Below are 24,519 nucleotides of genomic sequence, written 5' to 3'. Positions count from 1 at the left end.
ATATTAAAATTTTTGTACAATATACTACTAATATACATTTGATAATTATACCATATTCTTCTGAAGACAGTTTTTGATAGTGGCGCTGAAATTACAGGGAGCTTGAGACATCTTTACAATGCGTTGTCCCTGTGTGCGCTACTTGTTGTATAGCGATATTTCTATCATAATTTACGCGTAAACCCACATTTTTTACCTTGTAGACATTCGGAACCGAAATCCTACCGAATATGTTGGTTACTCTTTATTCCTGAAAGTGACTTATGTTGGTAAAAGTGTGTTCACGGGCCGGTTTGCTTGTGGGACGAAAAACACAAGTTTCCGGGTGAAAAAAACATCCCTACCTCCGTATGAGACCGGATAATAGCGATATTACTTCTGAAAATTAAACCATGCTTCACTGTTTTTAAGTTGGTGTGGCCAACTCCTATACAGAAGAGTCAAGCACCTTCTTAACATATTCGTTTTCTTTTGCTTGCGATTTTATTTTATTTTCATTTATTATTATTATTTGTTATTATTAGTTCCCCCATCCCCCATTAACTCGGAGATTTCATCCCGAAAAACAACTAACTGCGTAGAAGATATGTTCCCCACCCTCTAACTTTAGTTTGGGAGTGAGGAACATATTCTTCTTTTAAGGAGAAGAAATTACCTTCCTTCTTTTGAAGATATTTCAGATGATCAATTACTCTTCGGTTTATGAATCTTACAAACGTGAAGGCAGTCAAGGCATTCGCTGTGTGTCCACAGCACATTGGACTTCGTAATGTTACCATCGTCTAGACTGATATAAGCTTCTTCTAGGACGTATGAGTATACCGAAGCGATAAAACATTCCGTGCATTCAGCTTTGAGCCCAGCTAAACAGGATCAAAAGAGAATACGGCATTTTAGTTTCTAACAGTCTCCGCATATCAAAAACTACCAGAGAGAGCTATCCAAAATAAAATACTGTAAAATAATTCGACATACAAATCTTAAAAGCAGCCTCTTGTTCGAGCTGCAAGACATATCAAATTGCATACAGCTACGAGACCAGTATGTTATGTCTGTGAATTAGTGTGTCCTCCGTCGAGTTTGCCTCATTTGAGGGATAAAAAAAAAGTATACGTATATATATTCCTCTCAAAATCATGGCTTCGATTCTATCAGCAGAAGTGAGTGCCAATTTTGGCGAGTTCCAAAATTAGTCGACTTTAGGCTCTTATAAGCGAGCAGTCGTATTAAACTCTAGATTTTTTAATTTCATAACTTGCATCCCACTAAAAAATGAATTCAAATGAACTTATTTAGGAATAAAAAGAGTTGTGTCCAATAAAAGGCGGGATTTAAATTTTATTTAAAATTTTTATTGTTTTTTATAAGCACAAGTAATGTACTACGAAAGTTTTTATGCATACAGTTGTAGAGTTATCAAAAAATATCATGGTTTATATTATTTAATATGAGTCAGTTTTTATATAAAGCAGGGCTATTATTACGTCATCGGGCCGGAAATGATGATGATTTCGTCACATAAGAAACTCGTGAAACGTGAAAGTGTGACGAACGTGAATGGAGAAACGCGGTGATAGCATTATTTATATCGAGTCTTGAATCTCGTCGAGCGAGATGTCTTCAGAGATTTTGAGAGTGAAAGAGCAAAAGGAGAATGTTGTGTTGGAAAGGAGAGAAAAAAAAAAGAGTGAGTGAAAATAATTTTAAAAGTAATTTAGTCTCTTGCTTGATGAATATTAGTGGGAAGTTTCTGAAGAGGATATTATTGATTTCAAGTTGATATGGCAACAACGAATGAACAACATGACTGCAAAATGAAAGAAAGAAAGAAAATAAAAAATTTCAGAAATGAAAAATTCAGAAAATTATTTTGCATCGTAACAAATAAAGAAAAAGGAGTCTCAACAAATTTAAATACAATAAAACAACATTATTGTATCGCGTGTCACAAAATTACTCCATTTGCTACTCATGTTAGCCTAAAGAAAAAAAAAAAATCTCTCAGTGGCTTCATATTGCACTATGGTTCATCTCTGACTTTGAATTCCGGTTCCACTTCATTCCACAGAGATGTGTTGATATCCGTTTTGGTCAGCAAATTATGGTAAAGACGTTATCATGCTCTTGGAACCATTCTTGAAGGCCAGCGTCTTCAAGAATGGCACTTCATCTTGAAACAAAGTAATCATTAACAGATGAACACACCGATTTCGAAGAAATGAACCTGATTTGTAACAAAGTTCAAGTAGGCAGTGGTATTCGGATATTGCTTCATCGGTATTAATAAATTCGAAACATAATGTATGCCGAGAAGACATTCTTCTAAACAATTAAACCATAACATCCTAATGAGTGTTCGACGATCCCTGTTGTCATCATACCGTGTCCCAACCTTCAGCATCAAGTCATAATTCGTCAGACAAGACTGCTTTCTTCCATTCCTCAATTTAATTAGCATTCCTGTACTCCTTGGTGCCAGCAGATGTTTGTGTTTACCAGACAGGCGTAGTACTCCGTGAGGTCTTCGGTTGCTGTACCTTCTCGATCCCCATTCAAGTGACGTAGTGAGAAGGTCAGACACATCGTATGATTCTACATGCTTGCGCGAAGACTATGACTGTGGTTAAGTATCATCTATTGATTGCAACCTGACTATTCAATCGCGCAGTTTTTCTAATCCTCCGAGAAAATCTGGCATCAACAAGCAATCTGCAACTAGAAGAAGTTTCTTGATAGAAACCAGCAGTTCTTAACTTTTTTTTTTCTTGGTGCCCCCTTTGTAGCGATTTGTACGGTCTAGCGCCCCCTGCGTTGATGAATTATAATGTATTATTAGGCATTACCAGCAACATGTTTTAACTGATAGTTAATTAAAATTTTATTTTTACTCAAAAAGACTTAAAATGACAGTATTTAATATGGCAATCATTAATGACCACTCTGAGACTGATGAGATCCTGCTAATTTTTCAATATCAGGTTGAATGTTCGAAAAAACAAAGTGTCCTCTTTCACTTATTTGCTTATTTCACTCTTTCACTTATTCTATTTCGCTGCTTAGCTAACAATTGCAACACGACGCTGAATTCTGTCTAGACCAAGTATGAATAAGGAAAAGCAATGGGCAGTAAGTTTATTTCTTGCCAAAGCTGAGGATATTTGCATTGCATGCTTGACCAGAATCTTTCATACCCACGCTATTGAAATCGTACTTGAGCTTCCAAATCATTTTTAAGCCAATAAATTCTTCATACAAATTTGGTTGAACAGAAATGGCATCAGAAAAAAAATGGATTATGATCCAATCGGGTATTTTAATCTAATGAAATCTGATCATCAAGTCTTCTTTCAGTGTCAGAAAATGGGAACAATAACAATCCAAAACTCTATCTAATAGTAAATCATCATCTATTATTTGTAGACTTGGAAACTGCAGGAAATCTCGTCTTGCAATACTCTGCTTGTAAAATGTTAATTTACTGATAAAAGCATTTGGAATTCCCTGCTTTAATAAGATTCATGTTGCTTCCAGTGAAAATATCGGAAAGATATGCGATATCAACCTTTTCCTTTTTTTAGAACATTGCACATGTACTCATCACGTGAATTAAGAAATTCCAAAACAGTATTGTAGAGATCATTAAACGTTGTAGGCAGTTCCAATTAGAAGCTTCCATCTAACATCAGTGTGAAGCAAAAGACTCAAATTCTTAATTTTTATGGCAAAGTTGCCGAAATATACGAGTATTCAATGACTGGGCTTTTATTTTATTCACTGTTTTAATAACATCATCCAAAGTCTCCCGCTAAGATGTTTTGCAATTAAATGCTGACTACGAAGAATGCAGTGAATCGTAAAGATATTTGGAACTGTTTCTTTTAACTGTGCGTAAATCCATGGTAGCGACCAATCATAGCGGGTGCTCCATCATTTGCACACGCAACTGATGGAGAGGAATGTTTTTAGTATTAATAAAGTCTTTAACAACATTAATAACTGTAGAACCCTTTTTTATGTCAATTTTCAGTTGTTCAGCAAATAGAAGCTCTTCAATTATTTCTTAATTAGTACTTATATAACGCACATAGGCCATTGACAAAACTTCGCTGCCACGTAAAGTTGTCTCATCGAGTTGTAAAGAAAATTCTATGGATTTTAAATCATCACAAAGTTTTATTTTATTTTATTTCAATGTCCTTTGCCATTTCATCGATACTGAACTATTGCTGAGAGGAATTGATCACGTCATATTATTTTACCTGGCCCAATCATCGTATGTAAAACTTAATTTATAGCATGTAAGATGAGAGATTCACCAATAGTATGAGACTTTCCACATTTAGCAATTAATTTTGAAAGGTTGTAAGACACAACAAGTCCCTTCTCTTGTTGGTTACTTTGTTTCGCAATCAACCATTGAAGTCCAGGACGATTTTTAAATTTAGTCTTTAATTCGCTAAAGTGCCCCATATCCTTTATTGCTTTATTTGGATGCTTTTTTCTTAAATGTTAAATCATTCTTGAAGGCTTCGTTCCTTCGTTTGAGAAAGTTTTTTCACATATTAAGCACATTATTAACTGCTCATTATTTATTGGCGGAATGACTCCATATTTTATATATCCACTTGAATTGACGACACTTTCTTTCTTTTTTTTTTTTTTTTTTTTCACTCATTTTAATGGACTACGGTGCTACAAAATATCAACGGAGTGCGCCACACGATACCATGGGCTAGATATAAACTGCAATCGAGGTTTGTCAAATGCGCGCTAGGAAAAGTAGCAGATAAAGCTTATAAAAGTAGGGGATTCTGCTAAAAATAGCCCAAATTAGTTTTTTTAATGTAGTAAAATTCAGATCGAAAATATAATAAGAGTGCTAGATTAAATACGGAATTTTTTTGCTTTTTTTTTCCTTTTTTGCTAGCAAGGACAGCAGTTTCAAGACAGCATGGACTCAGTTCAATTGAGTTCTAATATCATTATCAAGTTCACACACACACACACACACACACACACACACACACACACACACACACACACACACACACACACACAAATACTACTCCCATGGACCATTAATGTTTGACGAGCAATCCTTGTAATGATGATGGTGGCGTATTTGGTCTACACTAAATTCAAAAATAAATAACTTTTTTCGGGATCTAGTTATTTGAATAGAAATTTTCCTGCATTGAGAGAGCCACATATTTTGAGATACGTACTACCAATACCTGCTCTTTCAAAAAATGCCTGTACATTAATTTTCTTATCTTACACGTTCATTTTTCTTTAATAAATTGTATTTCGGCTGACAAATTTAATTTAAATCAGTAAGAAAGCGACAAACGAAAACACGTTTCGTTTAAAATTGTCAGTTCTTCGAAGAAATTTAGTAAACACTCATTGTGTTTATTAAATTTGTTCTCAGACTGGATAGCTTCGAGTGCAGTTGTCAAAATGAATTTATATTTCCGCGTTTATTTTACTGCAATTTGCGTTCTGTTGCTTCGATGACACGGACGTCGAAGAAAAATATGTTGCGTTCCACATATTTCACAATCTTTTTCGGGGTTTGTGTCAAGAATCACCATCAAATGATGAGACATTTGCAAGTTTCATCATTTAACTGATTGCGACCAATTTAGAATATAGTTATTTCTGTATTTCAAAAATTCTGCCATGATATAATTATCCAAATGCGACTAAAATCTAGGGTCCTATCGGCTTTAATTTCTCAGAGAAATTCTGTTTCAATCTCATCCCTCAACCAAAGAAGACCCTGTTATTCCTTAACTATCATCACCACGATATGACTCATATTATACCATGCAGATTTTCAACTTCACCGTCTAATTTCTACCGTATGGGTGAAAACATAGTGTAGCTTCGCCCAAATGTATTCAGGGTGGTTGTATGTGCAATTCCTCAGCATTTCACAAACTTCATCCTAATAAAGTTTGTTAAAGGGGCTAAGCTGCACTTATATATGTTGCAAAATGCAGAAATGAATTAAAATAGCACCTTAAAATATTCTTGATTATGCTATTTTCTTTTATTCTTCGCACAATAGAGTGATCGTATTAGCAACGCATTTAATGTATCGATCTCCATATTAGATATCTAAAGTGGTCTTATTTATGATGACGCCTCCGAATAATTCTCATGAAATATAAAGCTTGCACTCATTCTTATTACTTTGCAAATATTAGTCTTCAAGGATTTCGATCAGCTTCCATTGAAACTTGACAGACCGGTGTGTCAGTTCAGTGATTTACTCTTATACGAAACTGTGCTTTCCTATGATGAAGTAATTTTACTTGTCCACAGAAGGCAGTCGCTTGCATTAATTCTAGTAATACGAGTATGTGGTACTCGAAAAGGGAATATACATACATACATCCCAGGTTCTAAGAACATGCGATGGCCATTAAATCGAACAAATAAGTCTGTTTGTGAATCGCATTAAAGTTGACAACGTCAAATGAAAATACTTCCAAAATCGAGCTTAATGACTTCTTATCTCATAAACAAATCTCATAAACCATGTGTGGTACATGGTTTACTGGAAGAGTTATAATTATCATAATTTATTTATTTACTTATTTTGCTCATCTTTTATAATTAATGGTGTATTATTATTTTCTTAGTAATTAAGAAAATCTCATAAATATTTTTAAAACTATACAATTTTAACATTAAATATAATTGATGCTAATTTATTCAATAAAAATAATACAAATATTCTTAATAAATTATGCAAAATCTCTTTCTTTCCATTTTATTTTACTGTAGTGTTGTTGTTCATCCAATTGTTTAAAATATATTAAAATGTAATGTTCGCACTAGTGGATATGTTTACTCGTTTTATTATGAAATCAGTTACCACATTGTGCATTATGTTTACTGATAGTACCAAATACATTTTGTCAATGCGCACTTAGGATTTAATCTGGGGGGGGGGGGAGAGAATTGAGTAGAGATTTGAGAATACACACTACGCATTGCATGCGACCTATGACTGAGCATTTGCAGTGATGGCTAATACATGATACCAGTGATCTCCTCTGGCCCGGTTCGGACAAACGAAGTAGCGCAAGATCCGCCAGAGCACTGCTTCGTTCACAGCGGCCTTGTTTCCCGAGAGCCAGAGGGCATTCCCACCTTATGTGGTCGCTAATTGATAAGTAGTATAGAAATTGAAGACACGACACAACATAAATTTAATTAGGAAAAGAGTTTTGGAAACTTTTCTAGTCTTTTTTTCTTTTTCTATTGGGGCCCGGTCCCCTTGCCCTCCCCCCCCTGGGTGCGCCACTGTATTTAGTTATATCAAATATTCATGAAATATATATATATATATATCATTCAGTTTAATTCATATTAACAATGTTTAATAATATTTATCGTTTAATAACATAATGCGTTTATTTGTTTAATAACATTAATAATTATTGATGTTTGTTTGGTGTAATAAAATTAGTTTATTAAAATTGTTTATTAAAATTCGTAAAATTAAAAACATATTAGGAGATACTGTAATTGGTGAGGGTCCCAGAGATTTCGACTTCCTAGGGGCCTTCAAAAAAGGGTTTAATCCGGCACTATGGGTAATTCACCGGAATTTGAATCCAGGTGTTTTCAAATGAAGGGCAAACGTTACGACTGCGATACAGTTTTATTATATCGTCTAAAAATGAGTGACATCTATTTAAAAATGATATGTAAGAAAGTAAATCAAGTATTGAACAAGTAAAAGATCGGCTTCAATTTATAAGCAGCATTGGATGACATTTTAATTGAAGGTGTTAAGCACATTCTGAGAGATATCGTAATAGCAGAAGCAACTATTAAATTTATTTACATATTTACTCACTTATATATGTGACTTTTATGAGTTATAACTTTTAACACATTTTTATTTCTTTTAATAACAAGTATGACCCATAATAATTGTACGATTATATATTGAAGTTCACTGGGAAAAGGTCATCAGCAGTACATTCTTATTTTATTTATACAACTACAATAGTAATTTCGACAAAGTGTTCAGATTGCCGAATTCGTGCTTAAAGGGGTGCGTGCATATTTGTTGGAGTAAGTTACATTTGAACCCAAAAGCATTTTGAATTAGCAGTTTAGTATCTTACTACTGAGCTAGATATGCCAGTTCCATTGAACAAAGTACGTAGAAGAATCCAGAGAAAATGTATTATTCAAGAATGCATTCTGACGTATAAATGTTCAAATTAACATAACTAAATTAAGAAATTAATTTACAGATCGCCTTTAAATGGAATAATTCGTAATGAAATAATTAGGGCGTTTCATAGATGATCTTAATGGATAAAATACGCGTGTAATATCCACAAGTCGCAGCTCATAAATCATCACTGAATACCATATGTCGTGAGATCGTACATAAGCACATAATAAATCATTAGTCGCTTTTATGTTATATACCAGGAGAGTATTTCTCCTGAGCATGTATCGATTGAAATGATTACACAAGACATACAATATCAGGGACTATATTTGGCGACTAAATATGACAATTCTGGCTAAAGAAAGGAAAGCCTAAAAATAGTTACCCTGTTCGGTGACTCGAATCGAATATAATGGGTTGTTTATATCATCTATATCTTATCTTAATTGCATTCTTGTTCTGGTATACAGGCCCCCCCCCCCCTCTTATCCGCTGTTTCAAATATATTTCAAATATGCAGTCAACTCCTGTCAAAAGATATTAAATGGAAAATTCCGGAAATAAACAATTTACAATTCGGCAAATCGGTTATATCAGCAATGTGGATATTAGATCCAACATTATTTCAAAGCATAATGTTTGTAGAAGCTACGTGAAAGTTTCGTAAGTTGACCTGAGAGCTAACGAAAATACAATCATCAGCATTCACGAGTTGCCATAGCTACTGAAGTCAGTTAGGTAGTGCAACTCAGGGATATCGATGATTATATTCTCGTAAACTGTGAGGTCAACTTATGAAACTTTCATAGTGTCTACAAACATTCCGCTTTGAAATAAAGCTGGATCTAATATCCACTTTGAAAATGTAATTTTATATCGCCGAAGTGAAGTATGAATCTTTCTTTTAGTAATAGACAATTCATCTGATCCCAGAGGTAGTCCAAAACCAGGGCAACTCGTAGCAAAGGTGGAAAAAGCTGCTCACTTAGTAAGGTTGCTAAGATCTCATTCGCAGTCAGATAACGCTGTTACAGTATGTTGTTATAATTCTTCTATTTTATTATTAGTTACTGATGTTAATCTCGTATTGCGCCTAATTTATAAATTAAACTTTATCATAGGTATGTATGTATAGGAAAAAACATAGTGTGTTCGGCACTATCTGCGAGGTATCTTTGAACGTATACCCAGCGGGTATTTGTGTGATGACAACATTCATTATACAACTGACCACATTATTTTCTGTACCATTAGTCATGGTAAACAATTTTATTTTGCCTAACTTTTGCATTAAATGGGCTAATTATAAATAAATTTAAAAACTGTTATTATTATTAAGTAATTTTACCAATAAAATTGAAAATATGTTTTTATTTCTGTTACCTAGCAAGTTGTAACTAATATCTACTTAAAAAAAACAAAAAACTTCACAGTGTATTCACTCTGGCACGTTGAAGATAGGGTTCATAGTAACATTTCTAAATAATATGAATCGTCTAAAGTCTTTTTATTTCACAAAGGTGAGGCTCCTTTAATTTTAACTACCTCATGGAAATCAATGGGCAGCCTTTATTCATCCTTAGCCATCACCGATAGCTTAGCTCATGACTGCTTTTTGAGGCCAAGAGTATCGCCGATTACTGCTGACAGGATGAAATGTTTGATAGAGTGTTGCTATAGACTTCTAATGTGGAAGGTAGTGAGAAGGAAATGTTTAGACAAATTGGTCTGGATAATAAGAAAAGGGTGATCGTTATGGGCGATTTCAATTAGGGTAATATAGACTGGAATGAAGAGACAGCATCAATTCGTCTTTGTAGATAACCTCATTTTTCAGTTGGTTGGCCTCAATATAATGACGGCAAGATTTTTCGGTCCGAAACTTAGGATTTCTTAGTTGAGCCTCCGTGGAAAAAAACTGGGTTGAATCCTGTCCAGGACGCGAATAAGCTGTTTAAGACAGGTGAATTAGCGTTTCGCATGTGGATATGTCAGAAGGTTTCTCCTGGATAGTTTTTTTTTTTTTTTTAATTTTTAAAAAAATTTTTTTTTTTATCCAGCAGTCAGGTAAACCAGTCCGGAGAACACACACAATTTTCAAAGGTAAATATAGGCAAGAGACTAACCATCTTATGAAATTACGGATATGAAACCACATGGACAATAAGAACCAGTAAGTAGTATGGATAATTATTATAATCTTAGTAGCTTCGGTTGTAATCCAAAGCATCCTAATCCTTTACTGTATTTTCTTGAAAGTCGGGGAGAGGTGACAGCAAATCATTTTATAAATGGAGTGAAATATGTTTCCGGGAGTGATTGAGTTAAGAGATGAACTTACGTGTGAACTTAAGGCATTCCTGAAAGCTTCTCTTAGGTATTAAGAACAACACAATTGTGATGGAAATATGCTGTTGATATTACACGTAGTAAAGATCGCTATATCAATAACATCATCTTCCTTGCTGTAAGAAAAAAAAACCACTTAATTTTTACGAAAATAAAAATGTTAAAGAAATTAGCATTGACTGCTAATTCCATTGGCATTCAGCAAATTATTATTATTATTATTATTATTATTATTATTATTATTATTATTATTATTATTACTGAGCTCTCCAGAGAGCCAGGGACTCATCAAAGGAAGCCAAATACTAAAAGCTTCAGCTATCATATTTATTCTTGAATTCATTCACACCGCTTTCACACACGACATCCAATGGCAATCCATTCCTATCATGCACGAGAAAAATCCCATCACCTGAAATCCTGTATGACCCTTTCAGTCGTTTGTAAGTCTCATATCATCCCCTCTTTCTCCGGTTTGCTAGTGTTTGCAGTCTACAAATTCTCAAATTTTCTTCATACTCAATATTCCTCACACCTGATATCATTTTAATACTTTCCTTTGCACTCTTTCCAGTATATTGCAATCACAACGGAAACCAGAAGACCATACCTTCGCACAATAGTCCAAGTGAGGTCTTATCAACTCCTTGTAAAGAAGCAAAATGGTATCCTTATCTTTACATGTGAATGTTCGTTTCAGCATTGCAATTATCTTTTGAGTTATATTTGCAATCTTTGCTACATGGCCCCTGTAGCAAATTCTTAAATCACAGTGTATTGACAGAATGAAGTAAATAATTATTTTTGTGATTGTATTTGTGAAATCATCTCTAACCCCTCATACATGTTTATCTACGTTTATTCAGTATATATTAAGGCAGTGTTTCTCAACGTGGGGCAATTTAAATATCTTTGGGGCAATTAGAAAATGTACCTGTACATATTTATACATATTTATATTATACTTTTTCAGAATTTGGCTGACAATTATGCTAGAGGGGGGGAGATGAAAATCTTTGAGAAGTTGAGGTGGGCATGATCCAAAAACACGTTGAGAGACACTGTATTAAGGGAAGGAATGAATGCCTTTCCCAATGAGAATATTGGGATTGTTAATATGAATTATACTGAATGAGCATGTGTATTTTTCAGGAATTTCTGATATAATTGAATGTATTTGGTACTTACAATAAACGTAATGCATAATATGGTAAGAGATTTCATAATAAAACAAGTAAAAATATTCGCTAGTGATGAAGATTACATTTTAAACAATCTGATAAACAACGCACTCCAGTAACATAAAATGAAACAAATATTTTTGCATTAATAATTAAGAATATTTGAATTGTTTTTATTAAAGACATTAGATCAAGTTATACAAAATTTTAACAGTTAAATTTTTAAGAAATTTGTAAGAAAATAATAATTAATGACTATTAATTACAAAGGATAAAGCAAAAATAAACTACAGTATAATGAATTATCATTGAAAGGTGAGATGCGGCGATTAATAGCCTTGGCGGGTAATGGATGTCAATGTTGTAGCCAATGAAGTTCTAACTGAGGCTCGGCTATTGCTGTTACCCTCCTGCCATGATCAGAGCTTTAAAAGCTCAATAACACCTTATCCCTACACTGTCCTTTACAGATAACGGGGAAGATGAAAAGCATTCTTGCTTCGCCCCTTTAAGCCAGTCCTTATAAGGACTATCATTGAAAAATGCAAATGGTATACTGTTTCATCGTTATCTATAATGAAGAGGTTATTAAGTTCTTCATTAAGCTGAGGTGAGATTACTGATCCAGGGTAACGGATGGCAATGCTGTAGTCAATGAAGTTCTAACTGAGGCTCGGCTGTTGCTGTTACCCCCTGGGACGCTGAGTTTCGAGAGTTTGAGTTTCGCTCTCTTAAGGTTTTTGCCTTGAGGGAGCAAATTTGAGTCTCCCAGGAGGGTGTTCTCCGGCACGGCCCGGTGAGGGGCTTTGTCAGTAGATGCGTTTCCCTGGAATATGAACGGTTCTGCTTGAGTTGGATGGTCTTTCGGCCACTGGTAGGGAGTGGTCTGGGGGATCGTCCGGATTTTTAGAGTTGCCTTTACTTAAACATCGGTCATTAAGTTCCATTTTGGAAGTTTATTCATTTGAGGTCGTGAACCTTAATGCGATTCACAAAACAGAGTTATTTGTTCGATTTAATGGCCATCGCATGCTCTTAGATACTAGAGATATAAATTCATTTTCCGAGTACTACATATTCGCATAACTGGAATTAATAGAAGCGACTGCCTGCTGTGGAAAAGTATAATTAGCTCATCATAGGAAAGCACGGCTTCACATAAGAGTGAATGACTGAATTAAGTCTGTCAAGTTTCAATGCAATCTGATCGAAATCATTGCAGATTAATATTTGCAAAGTGATGAGGATACGTGCAAGATTTACATTTCATGAAATTTTATTCGCTGGCGTCATCATAATTAAGACCAGTTTAGATGTCCAGTATGGAGGAGCGATACATTAAATACGTTGTTAATACGATCACTCTATTGAGCGAAGTTAGAATAAAAGAAAATAGCATAACCAAGAGTATTTAAAGATGCTTGTTTAATACATTTCTACACTTTGCAACAATAGGGCTACTTAGCCCCTTTTAACCCATTCAAACTTTCCACCAATATAGGATTCAGTCTGGGACTGTAATCTGGCTCATAGTGAGTTAAATAATTGTCCAAAATGCTAATCTAAGTTTCTTTAATTTATTTTTTCCAGATAATACGATAAGAGTATGGTGTGATCCTAGTTCAACGAAACGAAGCCTTTTAGACAACACCACTGCCAGCACTCAAAACAGATGATGATACAATCTGATAAATCAAATATGATTTGAAAGTGATTCATCACTCTACTGCTTTTTAACAGTCCATTGTTCACTCAGCAAACATCCTATCTTTTTATCTATCAATATATGCAGCCATTTACAACGTTCGTTCAAATATTACTTGACATGGATGACGTGAAAGCCTTTAACACTTTCATTGCCAAGCTGAAAATTGGAATTTCGTGTGGTAGCCAAATTTTTTTTATTTAGTTAGCGACGTCCACGCGATAACGCGTGATCGCCCGTTTGGTGAGAACTCGCGTGATTCGCAATGAACATGTTAAAGGTTATAGATCAACATTGTGTGCGACCACTCAAGTCGAACGCAAGTGTTGTTTGGGGATAATATTTGACTTTTGCGTAGTAGCTCTTGGAAAATGAGATTATTGATTGTAGTACAGGATTTGTGACGTCCGGTTATTCGCCATCTCCATAATCCCTAAGAGGTCATGCAGACAACGTTCATTAGTTCTCAATACGCACTGATTTGCAAACAAGGCAGATATGACAAACTATCCAAGATTATTAGTGGGAACAAATAAATTATTATTTAAACTAAACGCAAAGATCAGATCAGCAAATATCAAAAGATCAGATTTCATTAATCTCTCTTAATTTTTTCACCTCAGATGCTGATGATAAATTGAGTTTTACAGTGCAGTGCATCTTCTGATCAGGAAGTTTCATTTGAATGCAAATAAACCTTCAACTGCCCCTCATCCCACCCCATTCCCAAACATTTTCAATGAAGCAGCTGAGATGTGTTCAGTGAGAAAGTCAAAGCCAATTGAAAGTATGTGTAATGACAGAATAGGAAGCCTGTTTCATTCGTTGATAAAACTGTCGCTATCGCAGTTGTTGTTTGGTGAGAACGATCTGGGTTTGAATCTCCTCTAGGACAAGAAAAAAAAAATAAAAATAAACTTTTTCGTAGGAAGGCGAATTATCTGAGCCGGCTGTTTTTTTTTTTTTTTTTTTTTTTCCCTTCGCCTCATAAGGAACACGCAGTTAATAAAGAAAATAATCCAATTACCTCATAGTCGTAATTAGAAAATCCAACAGCTTATTCGTTGATTTAGTGCACACCAGGGGTGTTGTACCTTGGAAACAAAAATACAGAGCAGGAAGTGTGGCGTTATTATTATTATTATTATTATTATTATTATTTATATTAATAATAAATTAATAAAAATATTAATAAATTATAATAATAAAAAAAGTAATAATAATAATTATTATTATTGCAACTGCCATATGGCAGAGTGATTGCCTTGTTTTCTGAAACGAAAATGACAAGAGCAGCAAGCTTCTATTTTTTTACCGGAAGCTGAAAATGCATTATAAGTCTCATTATTAAATTCTTATAATTTATTATAATGAAATTAAAAATGTTGATAGCTTTAAAAAAAGTACCAGGGCGTCTCCTTGATCCGACTACACCCCTGGTGCAAACTGCTAGATAAATTTTACTTGCAAATTATAGAGGAGAATAAGGGAGACAACTAATGGAAATCAGACAACAGTCTTGTGTTTTAGTGTGAAAAAAAGTTCTTTTGACATTATTTAGTGGGAAGAACATTATTACAATAAAGATCGAGACTGGCGGTATATGACTTAAGATTTACAAACATACTGGGAAGGGTGAAAATATTCTGAAAGGTAGATACTTCTTTCAGTTGAATGTATTCTACTAGGATTTAATAGAAATGTTTAACAATAATGCTAATCATAAGCATCCCTCTTAATATTTCAGCTCATTTTTGAGTTAGTTGGCCTTAATATCATGATGGCAAAATTTTTCCTTCGGAAACTTCTGCCGAATGTGTCGCAAAACCTGTAGAATCACAGCAGAACACACCCAGTTTACATACATAAATATGGCCAAGAGACGAAGCATCTTGTCCTGAAACGACTTGGGCTATAAGAACCTGTAAGTAGCAAGGATTATTATTATACTCTTAGTAGCTCCGGGTCGTAATTCAAAACATCCTAACCCTTTACTCTATTTTCTTGTTCTGCAATTCTCCCATATTCTCAAATACTGATTGTAACTGGCGCTCATGATCTCTCTCACCAACTTAAGACACCTCATTTATGTTCACATTATGCGATGTAATGACTAATTCTAAAACACACAGATCCTGGTGATTCAATCTTATTTATCTATTTATTTGACTGCTAGGCGAAGATAGGGTCTTGTGTTTAAGAAGGGGGAAGAGTTGAAACTTTCAAAGGCAAATAATTATATGAATTCAAAACCTAGGTATGCTGATTACGAGCACAATTCTGTTAGACAGCAGGAAAGTCGGGGGGGGGATAACGTATCGTGAAGGGTATTCTCCCTAAATGGAAGAATACCCCGCACTGATACTGGCTAATAAGAATGGAGAGAAGGTCGCATGCATTCTGGTTATTTTATGTGGATACACACTTATCTACCACAAAGCATAAGTACTGTTGACATACGTATGTCAACAGCAGGAAGTCATGAATCAACGATGCTTGGTAAAACAGTGCAACTCGGTAAGTAATCATAATGTGAATCATTCTTCTGGTGCCTAAGTGGTTTAGTCTACCCGAACTTCTGTCAAACCAAGATTAACCGCTGCCTTGGATGTGATACACACTCCCAGTACGATGCTGTTTCAGAGACATGTATCTATTCTGCATTTTTATATGTGGTGCGTTTTGTATAAGTCAGGATCCGTTATTCAATTTCTGAAGAATATGCAGAATCTATTGTAATAATCAAATTCACAAAATCTTGAGAGTACTGGCAATCTATCAAGTCACTTAAATCGTATACTTTCCAAACAACGTTGAGATTTTCAACTAAACCAGAGTGCAGACAGTACTATACAAGTATAAAAAACCGACATATGCTGGGTCTGCATATTCGTAAACAAGAGTAATTCAATAGTACAATTGACCTAATACTTTTATGATAGAAGGATTTTTATTATTTCTTAAATCTTCTAATATAATGAGAGAAACCATATATGCTAGGTGTAACTGGGATGAGAGACAGATTAGAAGCCTCCATTGTATGGTAATTAATTCAGTGAGTGGCCTAACTTCACTCTGGGGATTTCTTAATAAGACTTTAACATCACTCTCTCTCCTCTTTAGAGTTCTTATATATGAAGAGAACAATAAGTTACTGTATCAATGTGTACACCCGAGAACGTTCTTGAATTCTATTTCGCTAGTATTTCTATTGTCTAGCGAGGGTCCATTACAACTTTTCGATTCTTGACCTTTCACTTATGTTCATTACTTTTATGTTCCGGAACCCGTTTATTACAGGGCATTTTCTTAGTCTTTCTTCTGACATTTTACGTGACCTGCAATCCTCGGCATTGAGAAAGTAGGTCATTCTATTTCGCTCTGAAAATTTTCTTAACTTTATTCTTCTGATGTCCTTGGAGAAGCCAGATCATCTTCAAAGTATATTCTTTAGCCACTCACAGTTAATCATTATTCCCTTAGTGATTTAAAGTAATAATCTTTTGATGCTTGCCTCCGTGATCTAGTTACATTTTCTTGAAGAACTGTGGATATTTGGATACTAATTGCTTGAGTTTTTTTGCTAATCTACCTATTTCTGTTATTAGCGATCGAATTAGAATATCAGAATGATGTCAGAAACTGACCACATCACCATAAATTTTCTTTCCATAGCTTGTACTTCCGAAATCCAGGGTCATCTTTAATTATTTCGTTTTTAACTTTTTGATTCTCCGAGGTTCTCTTTTACCTTGTTTTTGAACGAACCTATTATGAAAAATCGCAAACTATCACCTCGGCATGATACTGATTGACTTGCTATTCCGGGCCATTGATCATGTCACACCATTACAACCACTGGTTAGGTATTTGAGGTTATTGTTACCAAACTTGGTTTCAGACGTGTTCATTTCTTAAAGATCCTACGTATGTCCTTTTTAAATCCATGATTCCTTATGTATTAAGTAAATTAACGTGTTTTTACTAGTGATATAGCAAATGAGACAGCAGTCAGATGGATTAACTTACTACATAATAACGAATGACATACTTTGAAAGCAGCGCCCGTTTAGTGTGGCAGTCATTACTGAAGGAATATTAAATTGCTAAGGTCTAATTAGACGCACTGATGAAGTTGTTACTTTCATAGCTGAGCGATGATTAAAATATATTTGTGTATTTCCGTGTTAGGCTGTGGTTATCACAAAGTGAAAGGTAGCGCAACTGTTAATTAGTGAACGAAACTCCAACTTCGCCTGGTTGTTCTATAAACAGTCCCTTTTATCTGTGAGCAAAAGGGATGTCCTCGAGGGATAAACTTGATCATTTCTAACGCAGATCATTAGTAATGAAGACGTTCTTAACAAGGTAGTAATTTGACTACGCGACTCATTTTAGTTGGACGTGTCTAATATATAATTGAGATAATCTAAAATAAATGAGCGGCTTCATTATGAATGTAATCGTATGCCATAAAATTCTGAACTAATTTTAAATTCATCAAATATATAAATCTCGATCGGGGCTAGGCACAATAGACGTAGTTGTCGAAGTCTTCGCACTCCAACCAGTTCGAATCTCACTGTGACATGGTTGTCTATCGTAGAGCTATATAGGGCTTGCTGTTCGGTAAATAATTCGTCGAAAGGTTATTAACAGAAGAGACATTCCTTGATATGCTTGTGGTGTATTGGAAGGATTTATCTGATACCAGATAAATCCTTCTAATAGAGTAGGGGGGGGGGGAAAGAGGAAGAAGGAAAAAGGAATTATGGATCAGGAACGCTTTTTGTGCAGTTTCTTATTTTAAAATCAGCGAATTTTACTAAATATCCCAAAACACCAAATTGTATCTATCCACATGCGCATCAACGCAGAATGACTTTGTTATTCAGCGTTGCATGTTTCTCTTTATTCTCCATTTTAACTTATACGATCACTCTGATCGAACCTTAAGACAAAGCAGTATTAAACTTGATATGTGCAAAACGTATCACACTGTGAAGGAACAGCCGTTTATTTCACACAGAGGAACAACAACTGAGCACATTGGTCCAGACAAACAATTCGTTATGTGTTGATCTAATCAGCCTTCTTTTTTGCAGTTCTATTACATTATTTTTGGATCAATATCATTTCTAGAATACCTTCCTTAATCCAATCAATCTTGTTGACATAATTCCTAATTACTACATTCTCTTTCTTCCCTAATTTCACTCGGCTGCAGATGTTATGTGAAAATCTTGTGTGCTCACCGCAGTGCCCACATCACTGCCAGAATTACAAGCAGCGAGAGTCAGGGTGGTAGAAAACATTCCAGATGAGATGAGGTATGTCAGCTATCTCGGGAGTAGTTCTCACTACGTGATAAACACTGCAGGCTCGCACAATGCACACACACACACACACACCGAGTTCAGTAAGAGATGTGTGACATATTTAAAGAAAAGATCCCATCTTATCAGACAGTTGATGGCGCAAACTCATCAAATATATTTGTATACTATTCGGGCGTGATTTCTCATGTCTGGATAGCACCCTGAACTGCTGAAAGTCAAACTAGATTGAAGTAAATGGGGATATTTAATGTTTATTTTAACGGAGAGTTTCTCGAAGTTGCGTACGCGAATCTACCCCTGGGGATACTTTTAAAAGTTTTGTTTAAAGGAATTGTGACCCCAAGACGTTCGAAATCATTCTTTTTAAACATGTTATCATAGAATTAGACCTCTCGGTGAATACAGTGCGCTAATATGAGGCTTCGATGAGCTGTTTCTCATATGAACTAATATTATAGGTCGTAAATTGTACTTAGGTCTCTTAAACAAAACTGCTTGTATATAAACAAACTGTTTTACCTCAATTCACTGAAACATAACGCCTTTGGGATAATCTCCAAAGACTATTGAATCCGAAGTACAAATTCTGTTATTCGGTTTGAACTTGTCGATTGTTGAAGGCGTTTCTTTTGCGTGAGTGATTCTGAATTAATTTATGGCTGTTTCAAGCATAATCGTTAATTTAAAATTAAATATCTTAAAATATAAGCATTATACATATTATCTGTTATTCGCACTTAACTAAATCCAAGAAAAAATCTGTACATCAGCGAGTATCGAAGATGTCTTTTAGATGGCAATCTGAATTCGAATCCAGTCTAGGATTCATACTCTTAGTGTATTAAGTATTCTGCACACTGAATTGAACACGTTACGTCAACGATAACTTAAATGTATACGTGGTGAACTCACTTCAAATCTCTTAATCTAGCACAACTAATAAATGTTCTTCAGCAACAAATGTAGGGATACTCGACTCCAAAGTGACCTGCCCATTGGGTATGCTACACCAGTTATTAAACTGGGTACACTGAAACATCATTCTGCCAGCCATGCGTGTAATTGTTAGTTATAATAATTAAGATGTAAAATATTATATTTTATACAATGTGGATTTAAATTATCTATTATTATGAGTACAGGAGGTATCCTGGTTACGGACGACCCGACTTACGGCGTTCCGTACTTACAAACGGTTCCCAAATAAGGGTAATTAATAATTAAATAATGAAATTAATAATTCGGGAACTAGTTTCTTCCGAGGATGTAAACAAACCCGCATGGCGTAAGCAGTTTGTTGGCGCAGCATCTTTACGCTAGCGGCTAGCACAGAGGTATTATTATTATTATTACCATATATGCGTGGGTCATCAGGGATCCGAGTTACGACTTAAAGAACTTCCCAGGAAGTTATACAAATACGACTTAAAGACGTTCTCGGGAACGTATTTCGTTCGTAACCCGGGAAGTGCCTGTATATAACTGGCATACTAGTTAATGTAAGTACTACTGTATTATTAATTATTAACGTCAATTCTTTAAAAATAATATTAGCAGACAATTGTTCATACATCACTTATATATAACTCCGCTGTATCTGTAATTATAAATTGGTAGAATAAAAATAGTTTTATTTTTAGCCCATTTTATCCTTGAATTTTGTTAAAGGATAAAATGGGCTAAAAATAAAACTATTTTTAGCCCATTTAACACATATAAATAAAGTGTTAAATTTATTTTTAAAATATTTAATTTTTAACGGAGATATTTAATTGAGTGTTACGGAACTTTTACCCTCGCTTTTCTATACAAATGTTAATCTACTTTATTAACTTTTAACGCATAAACTAATCTATTTATGCATTCCAAGACAATCTACGTTTTTGTATTGCTCGCAAAGCGGGTGTGTGTGTGTGGTGGTGGTGGGGGAGGGGTAAATATGTCACCTGAACTCTTAGCTCTACATTAAAAAAAAAAACAACAACTTAAAAGTCAAACCAACGCTTACGATCGAAAATAAATTACATATACAAGTGAAATATCTTAAAAATAATAAAAGTAAAATTTGTCACGTAACAGGATTATTTTGTAATAGATAACTTGAGTGAGCCATTTACTTTGACTATTTTTTACTGCATTAAAAAATAACTTGGTTTGAATGTGATTAAATATTAACTATCTTTCATATAACGCTAAAAATATTTCATTCCTTCCATTCCAATTATAAAAAAGAAAAAAAAATGGAGTATGTCGAGATGAAACGCAAAATATTAAGCAGTAATAGCGCCAATCTTTTACCACTCATCTGCTCAACTGAATCCCATGGTTTCCATGGAAACCTTGCGTCATATCTGTCAGTCAACAAAGAAACTTTATATATAGCCAGACAGAGAGAGAGGTGACGTGGTATTCGAGATAATTGGAGATAGCTCGATGCTTAACGTTAAATTGATGTTGAAGTATTCTAACTTAGTTATGGAATGTAGCGAAGCACTGTTTGATGCGCTAGAAAATGGAAGACAGTGAAAAAAAATTTGAAAGTACAAGACTACATGCCTTAAATATTTTAAGCTTATACGACCGTTGAGATCCACTCCCCCCCTCCAAAAAAAAAAATCTGTTTATATATCCGCCTGTATACATATTACAAAGAATATTTTGTGAAAAGATTTTGTAAAAGAATTTCGTGAGTTGGAGGCGCATTAAAAAACAGCAAAAAGAGAGAAAAATCTTGACTGACAAAACTTGTGTGATGCAATGTATTGTCCTGCCTTTGGCTGAAACGATTTCGTCTTAATTTGCAGACGTGTCGCGAAGGATTAGAATGCAGTTCTGTTTCGATCAAATCACGGAAAGAATATCTAGGTACTAATCCACCATAGCTTACTGAAAATCCCTAATATATTAAAATCCATCTTGGAGATCACCGGTAACAAAGACGCTCTTAACTCCGTGTCGTTTAATAGAGATGACGAACGTTGGACAGCTGATTGTAATCAGCACGTGATTAATGTGGTCACCTATTGGCTGCTAAATATTAATTAAATACCTCCTGGATTAAACCCATTGTCCGATTTTCATGAATGATTGGTCGTATTTCAATACGACAGTCAACAAATGTTCCATACAGTTTTCTGACATTAATTGATAAAAATTAATACCTCTTATTATTATTTTTTTTTTTTACTCAGCCAAAATGATGGCTTTTTTTTTTTTTTTTTGGTTCAAATCGCGGAGCAGGTGGCCAATAAAGTTCTGGTCAATCTCCTCCCAGACAATAAAAGCGTGCGCGAGATTCCATGCTGGCAAAAATGTCACGTGTCATTCAGATTACGGCATACCAAAAACACGTCTAACTGCTACCATGCCACTCATCAAATTGTTTCGTTTAATAAGAGAAATATACGTCGTACGTATTCAACTGTTTGCTATTAAGGCCGAAGTATACTAAGGGCTGCGCAGTTCTGCTTGATGAAGAAAGCCGATTGTTTCCTGAACTATAAACTCGGCTGAAAATTCAGTCGAGTTTACAGTTCCGGAAATAAATCTGGAATCAAAATTGAGAAGGCTGAACAAATACTAGTAAGTAATCCAAATTCTATAAGACATACAGTAGGATATGTGTTATTTCAAGTTTCTCATTTTGAAATATGTGTTATTTCTAATTCTTTTTAGGTCCATTCTTTTAATATGTTCATTCCATTTTGATCCCTTTATCCACTAGTTTACTTTAATATGAAATATCGAACTTGAGCATTCTGCCATTTTATCGGTTTTCATTGTTTATTTACTATTACTATATAATTGCAAATCACATAAAAAAACAAGCATTTAATATTAACTGAATCACTGCATATCTGTTGCAGTTTTGCCTTTGGAGATCTTCCAAGTAGTAAAATTTGCATATTCCATCACGTTTAAATTCTCATATTTTGATTTTATTAAATTCAATTTCTGTTTCGTAAATTCTGCTATTTCATCCATAATTAGGTTAAATGAGGACAAAATTAAAGAATCGTCTTGTCTGGTTCCTTTATCTTAGTTTTTTTTATATATTTTTTATTTTAATATTTGTATTTATAATATTTTTGTTCCACACATCACATATCATTAATGATTTCAGTATTGGCAGTGGCATATTTCTTGATGCTATTACTTTCAAAAATATTTTGTAATTTGATTCTAGGCCTTAACTCACTGATGGATTGCTTTATGCTGTAATTTTTTTTTTTTACATCAAATATAGCATTGGCACATAATCACCCCTTACAGAATCCTGGTTTTGTCATTATAACTTAGTCATGATTTTAATTCTTCTTCTTCGATAAATTTTTGTGCATATTTTTAAAGACCGTGAATAAGTTCAAGGCAAGGTATGATAGATACTGTGTGAATGTCGAATAGTTGTTCTTGACATGATGTTAGGGCCTCCCTCGATGAGTCTGTCGACTCCTTGGAGTTGCCCGGAACAACAACAATAATAATAATATTAACACTAAATATTTTTGTGCTATTTTGAATAAGAGAGCTCATCACGCATGTCAGAAACGTTATCAGCGCTAACGTTATGAAAGAGTCACGTGCCAGGTTCTTGATTTCAGGGGGGAAAAAAAGGAAGGTACAATTTTTTACGTTTAAGTTTCTCTCATACGAAACATCAGTCAAGTGGGAGGAAAAGAAAAAAAAAGGCACTCAAATAACAGATGTTACTGTTGCAAAATACCATCTAACGAATTGTTAGTACAGCCAAAGTTCAAAACATAAATTCGCAAAAATTTAATGACGTGGCAATGAACAAAACCGTATCGTAATGCAGCCACTGTGTTGCTTCCATTAATTTCGTTAATAATGAGAGGGCCTCTTGCTGCCAGCAGTTATGGCAAAATTTGTTTGCCATCGTTATACAATCAAGGAGATAATGGCGGTGAGCACAATTAAATCAATGTACGGCTTCTTCCCTCGCCATAATAGCGTCATCAGTTTGTTTATAGATGCGTAAAATGATGGATGGATAAGCAAGTCATTAAATGCAGGTCACGGTTAATTAGCATTTGTTTATTACGATACTAGGCTTAATTAACTGAGTTTATTTTTCGTGTTAGTAGTTTAGTGTATCAAACACGCATTTTGCGTGTTATGAACTACGTCATTCAACAACTATACCTCTCTATGAGTTATATATTACAGCAGGGCTGTCCAAAGCATTGTCCTCGGGCGGCATGCGGGTTTTGATTTTCAAGAGCGAAAAAATAAAATAACAATTTGAATCGAATGCTATGTATTAGATATTTTAATTCTATCACTAATCGATAATCTCGATGTTGATAATTTTATTTGGTGTTTTACATCATTACAGTGGCGGCCAGTGAAAATTTTAAGTGGGGGTGCTGCATATACAAAAAAACTTTTTTTCCTAATCAGTAACGAATTTATTAATAAATAAATTAAAAAAAAAAGCATTATTAAAAATATTTCATCCTCACCACGAACAAACACCAAATAATAAAAGTTTCGTGTCGATTGCAATGACAAGCGCAAACGAAGTGCATTTGTTTCGTGTAACAATAATTGAAAAAATATAATTCTTTTCATATTTTCAACAGTGACACTCGTCATAAATCAGACTTGTATCTATAATAAATAAATAATTATATGTTATTTTAACAAAATAAAATAAGAGTTACAAAAAAATAGTTCACCACGCGCACGCACCAATAATAAACGTTTCATATCTCACAG

The sequence above is a fragment of the Typopeltis vanoorti genome, chromosome 2 (genome assembly GCF_054136105.1).
Source record: "Typopeltis vanoorti isolate ZY-2024b chromosome 2, IOZ_Tvanoo_1.0, whole genome shotgun sequence".
Taxonomy (NCBI): Eukaryota; Metazoa; Arthropoda; class Arachnida; order Uropygi; family Thelyphonidae; genus Typopeltis; species Typopeltis vanoorti.
The sequence above is the reverse complement of the archived record's forward strand: the minus strand, read 5'-3'. Positions refer to the sequence as shown.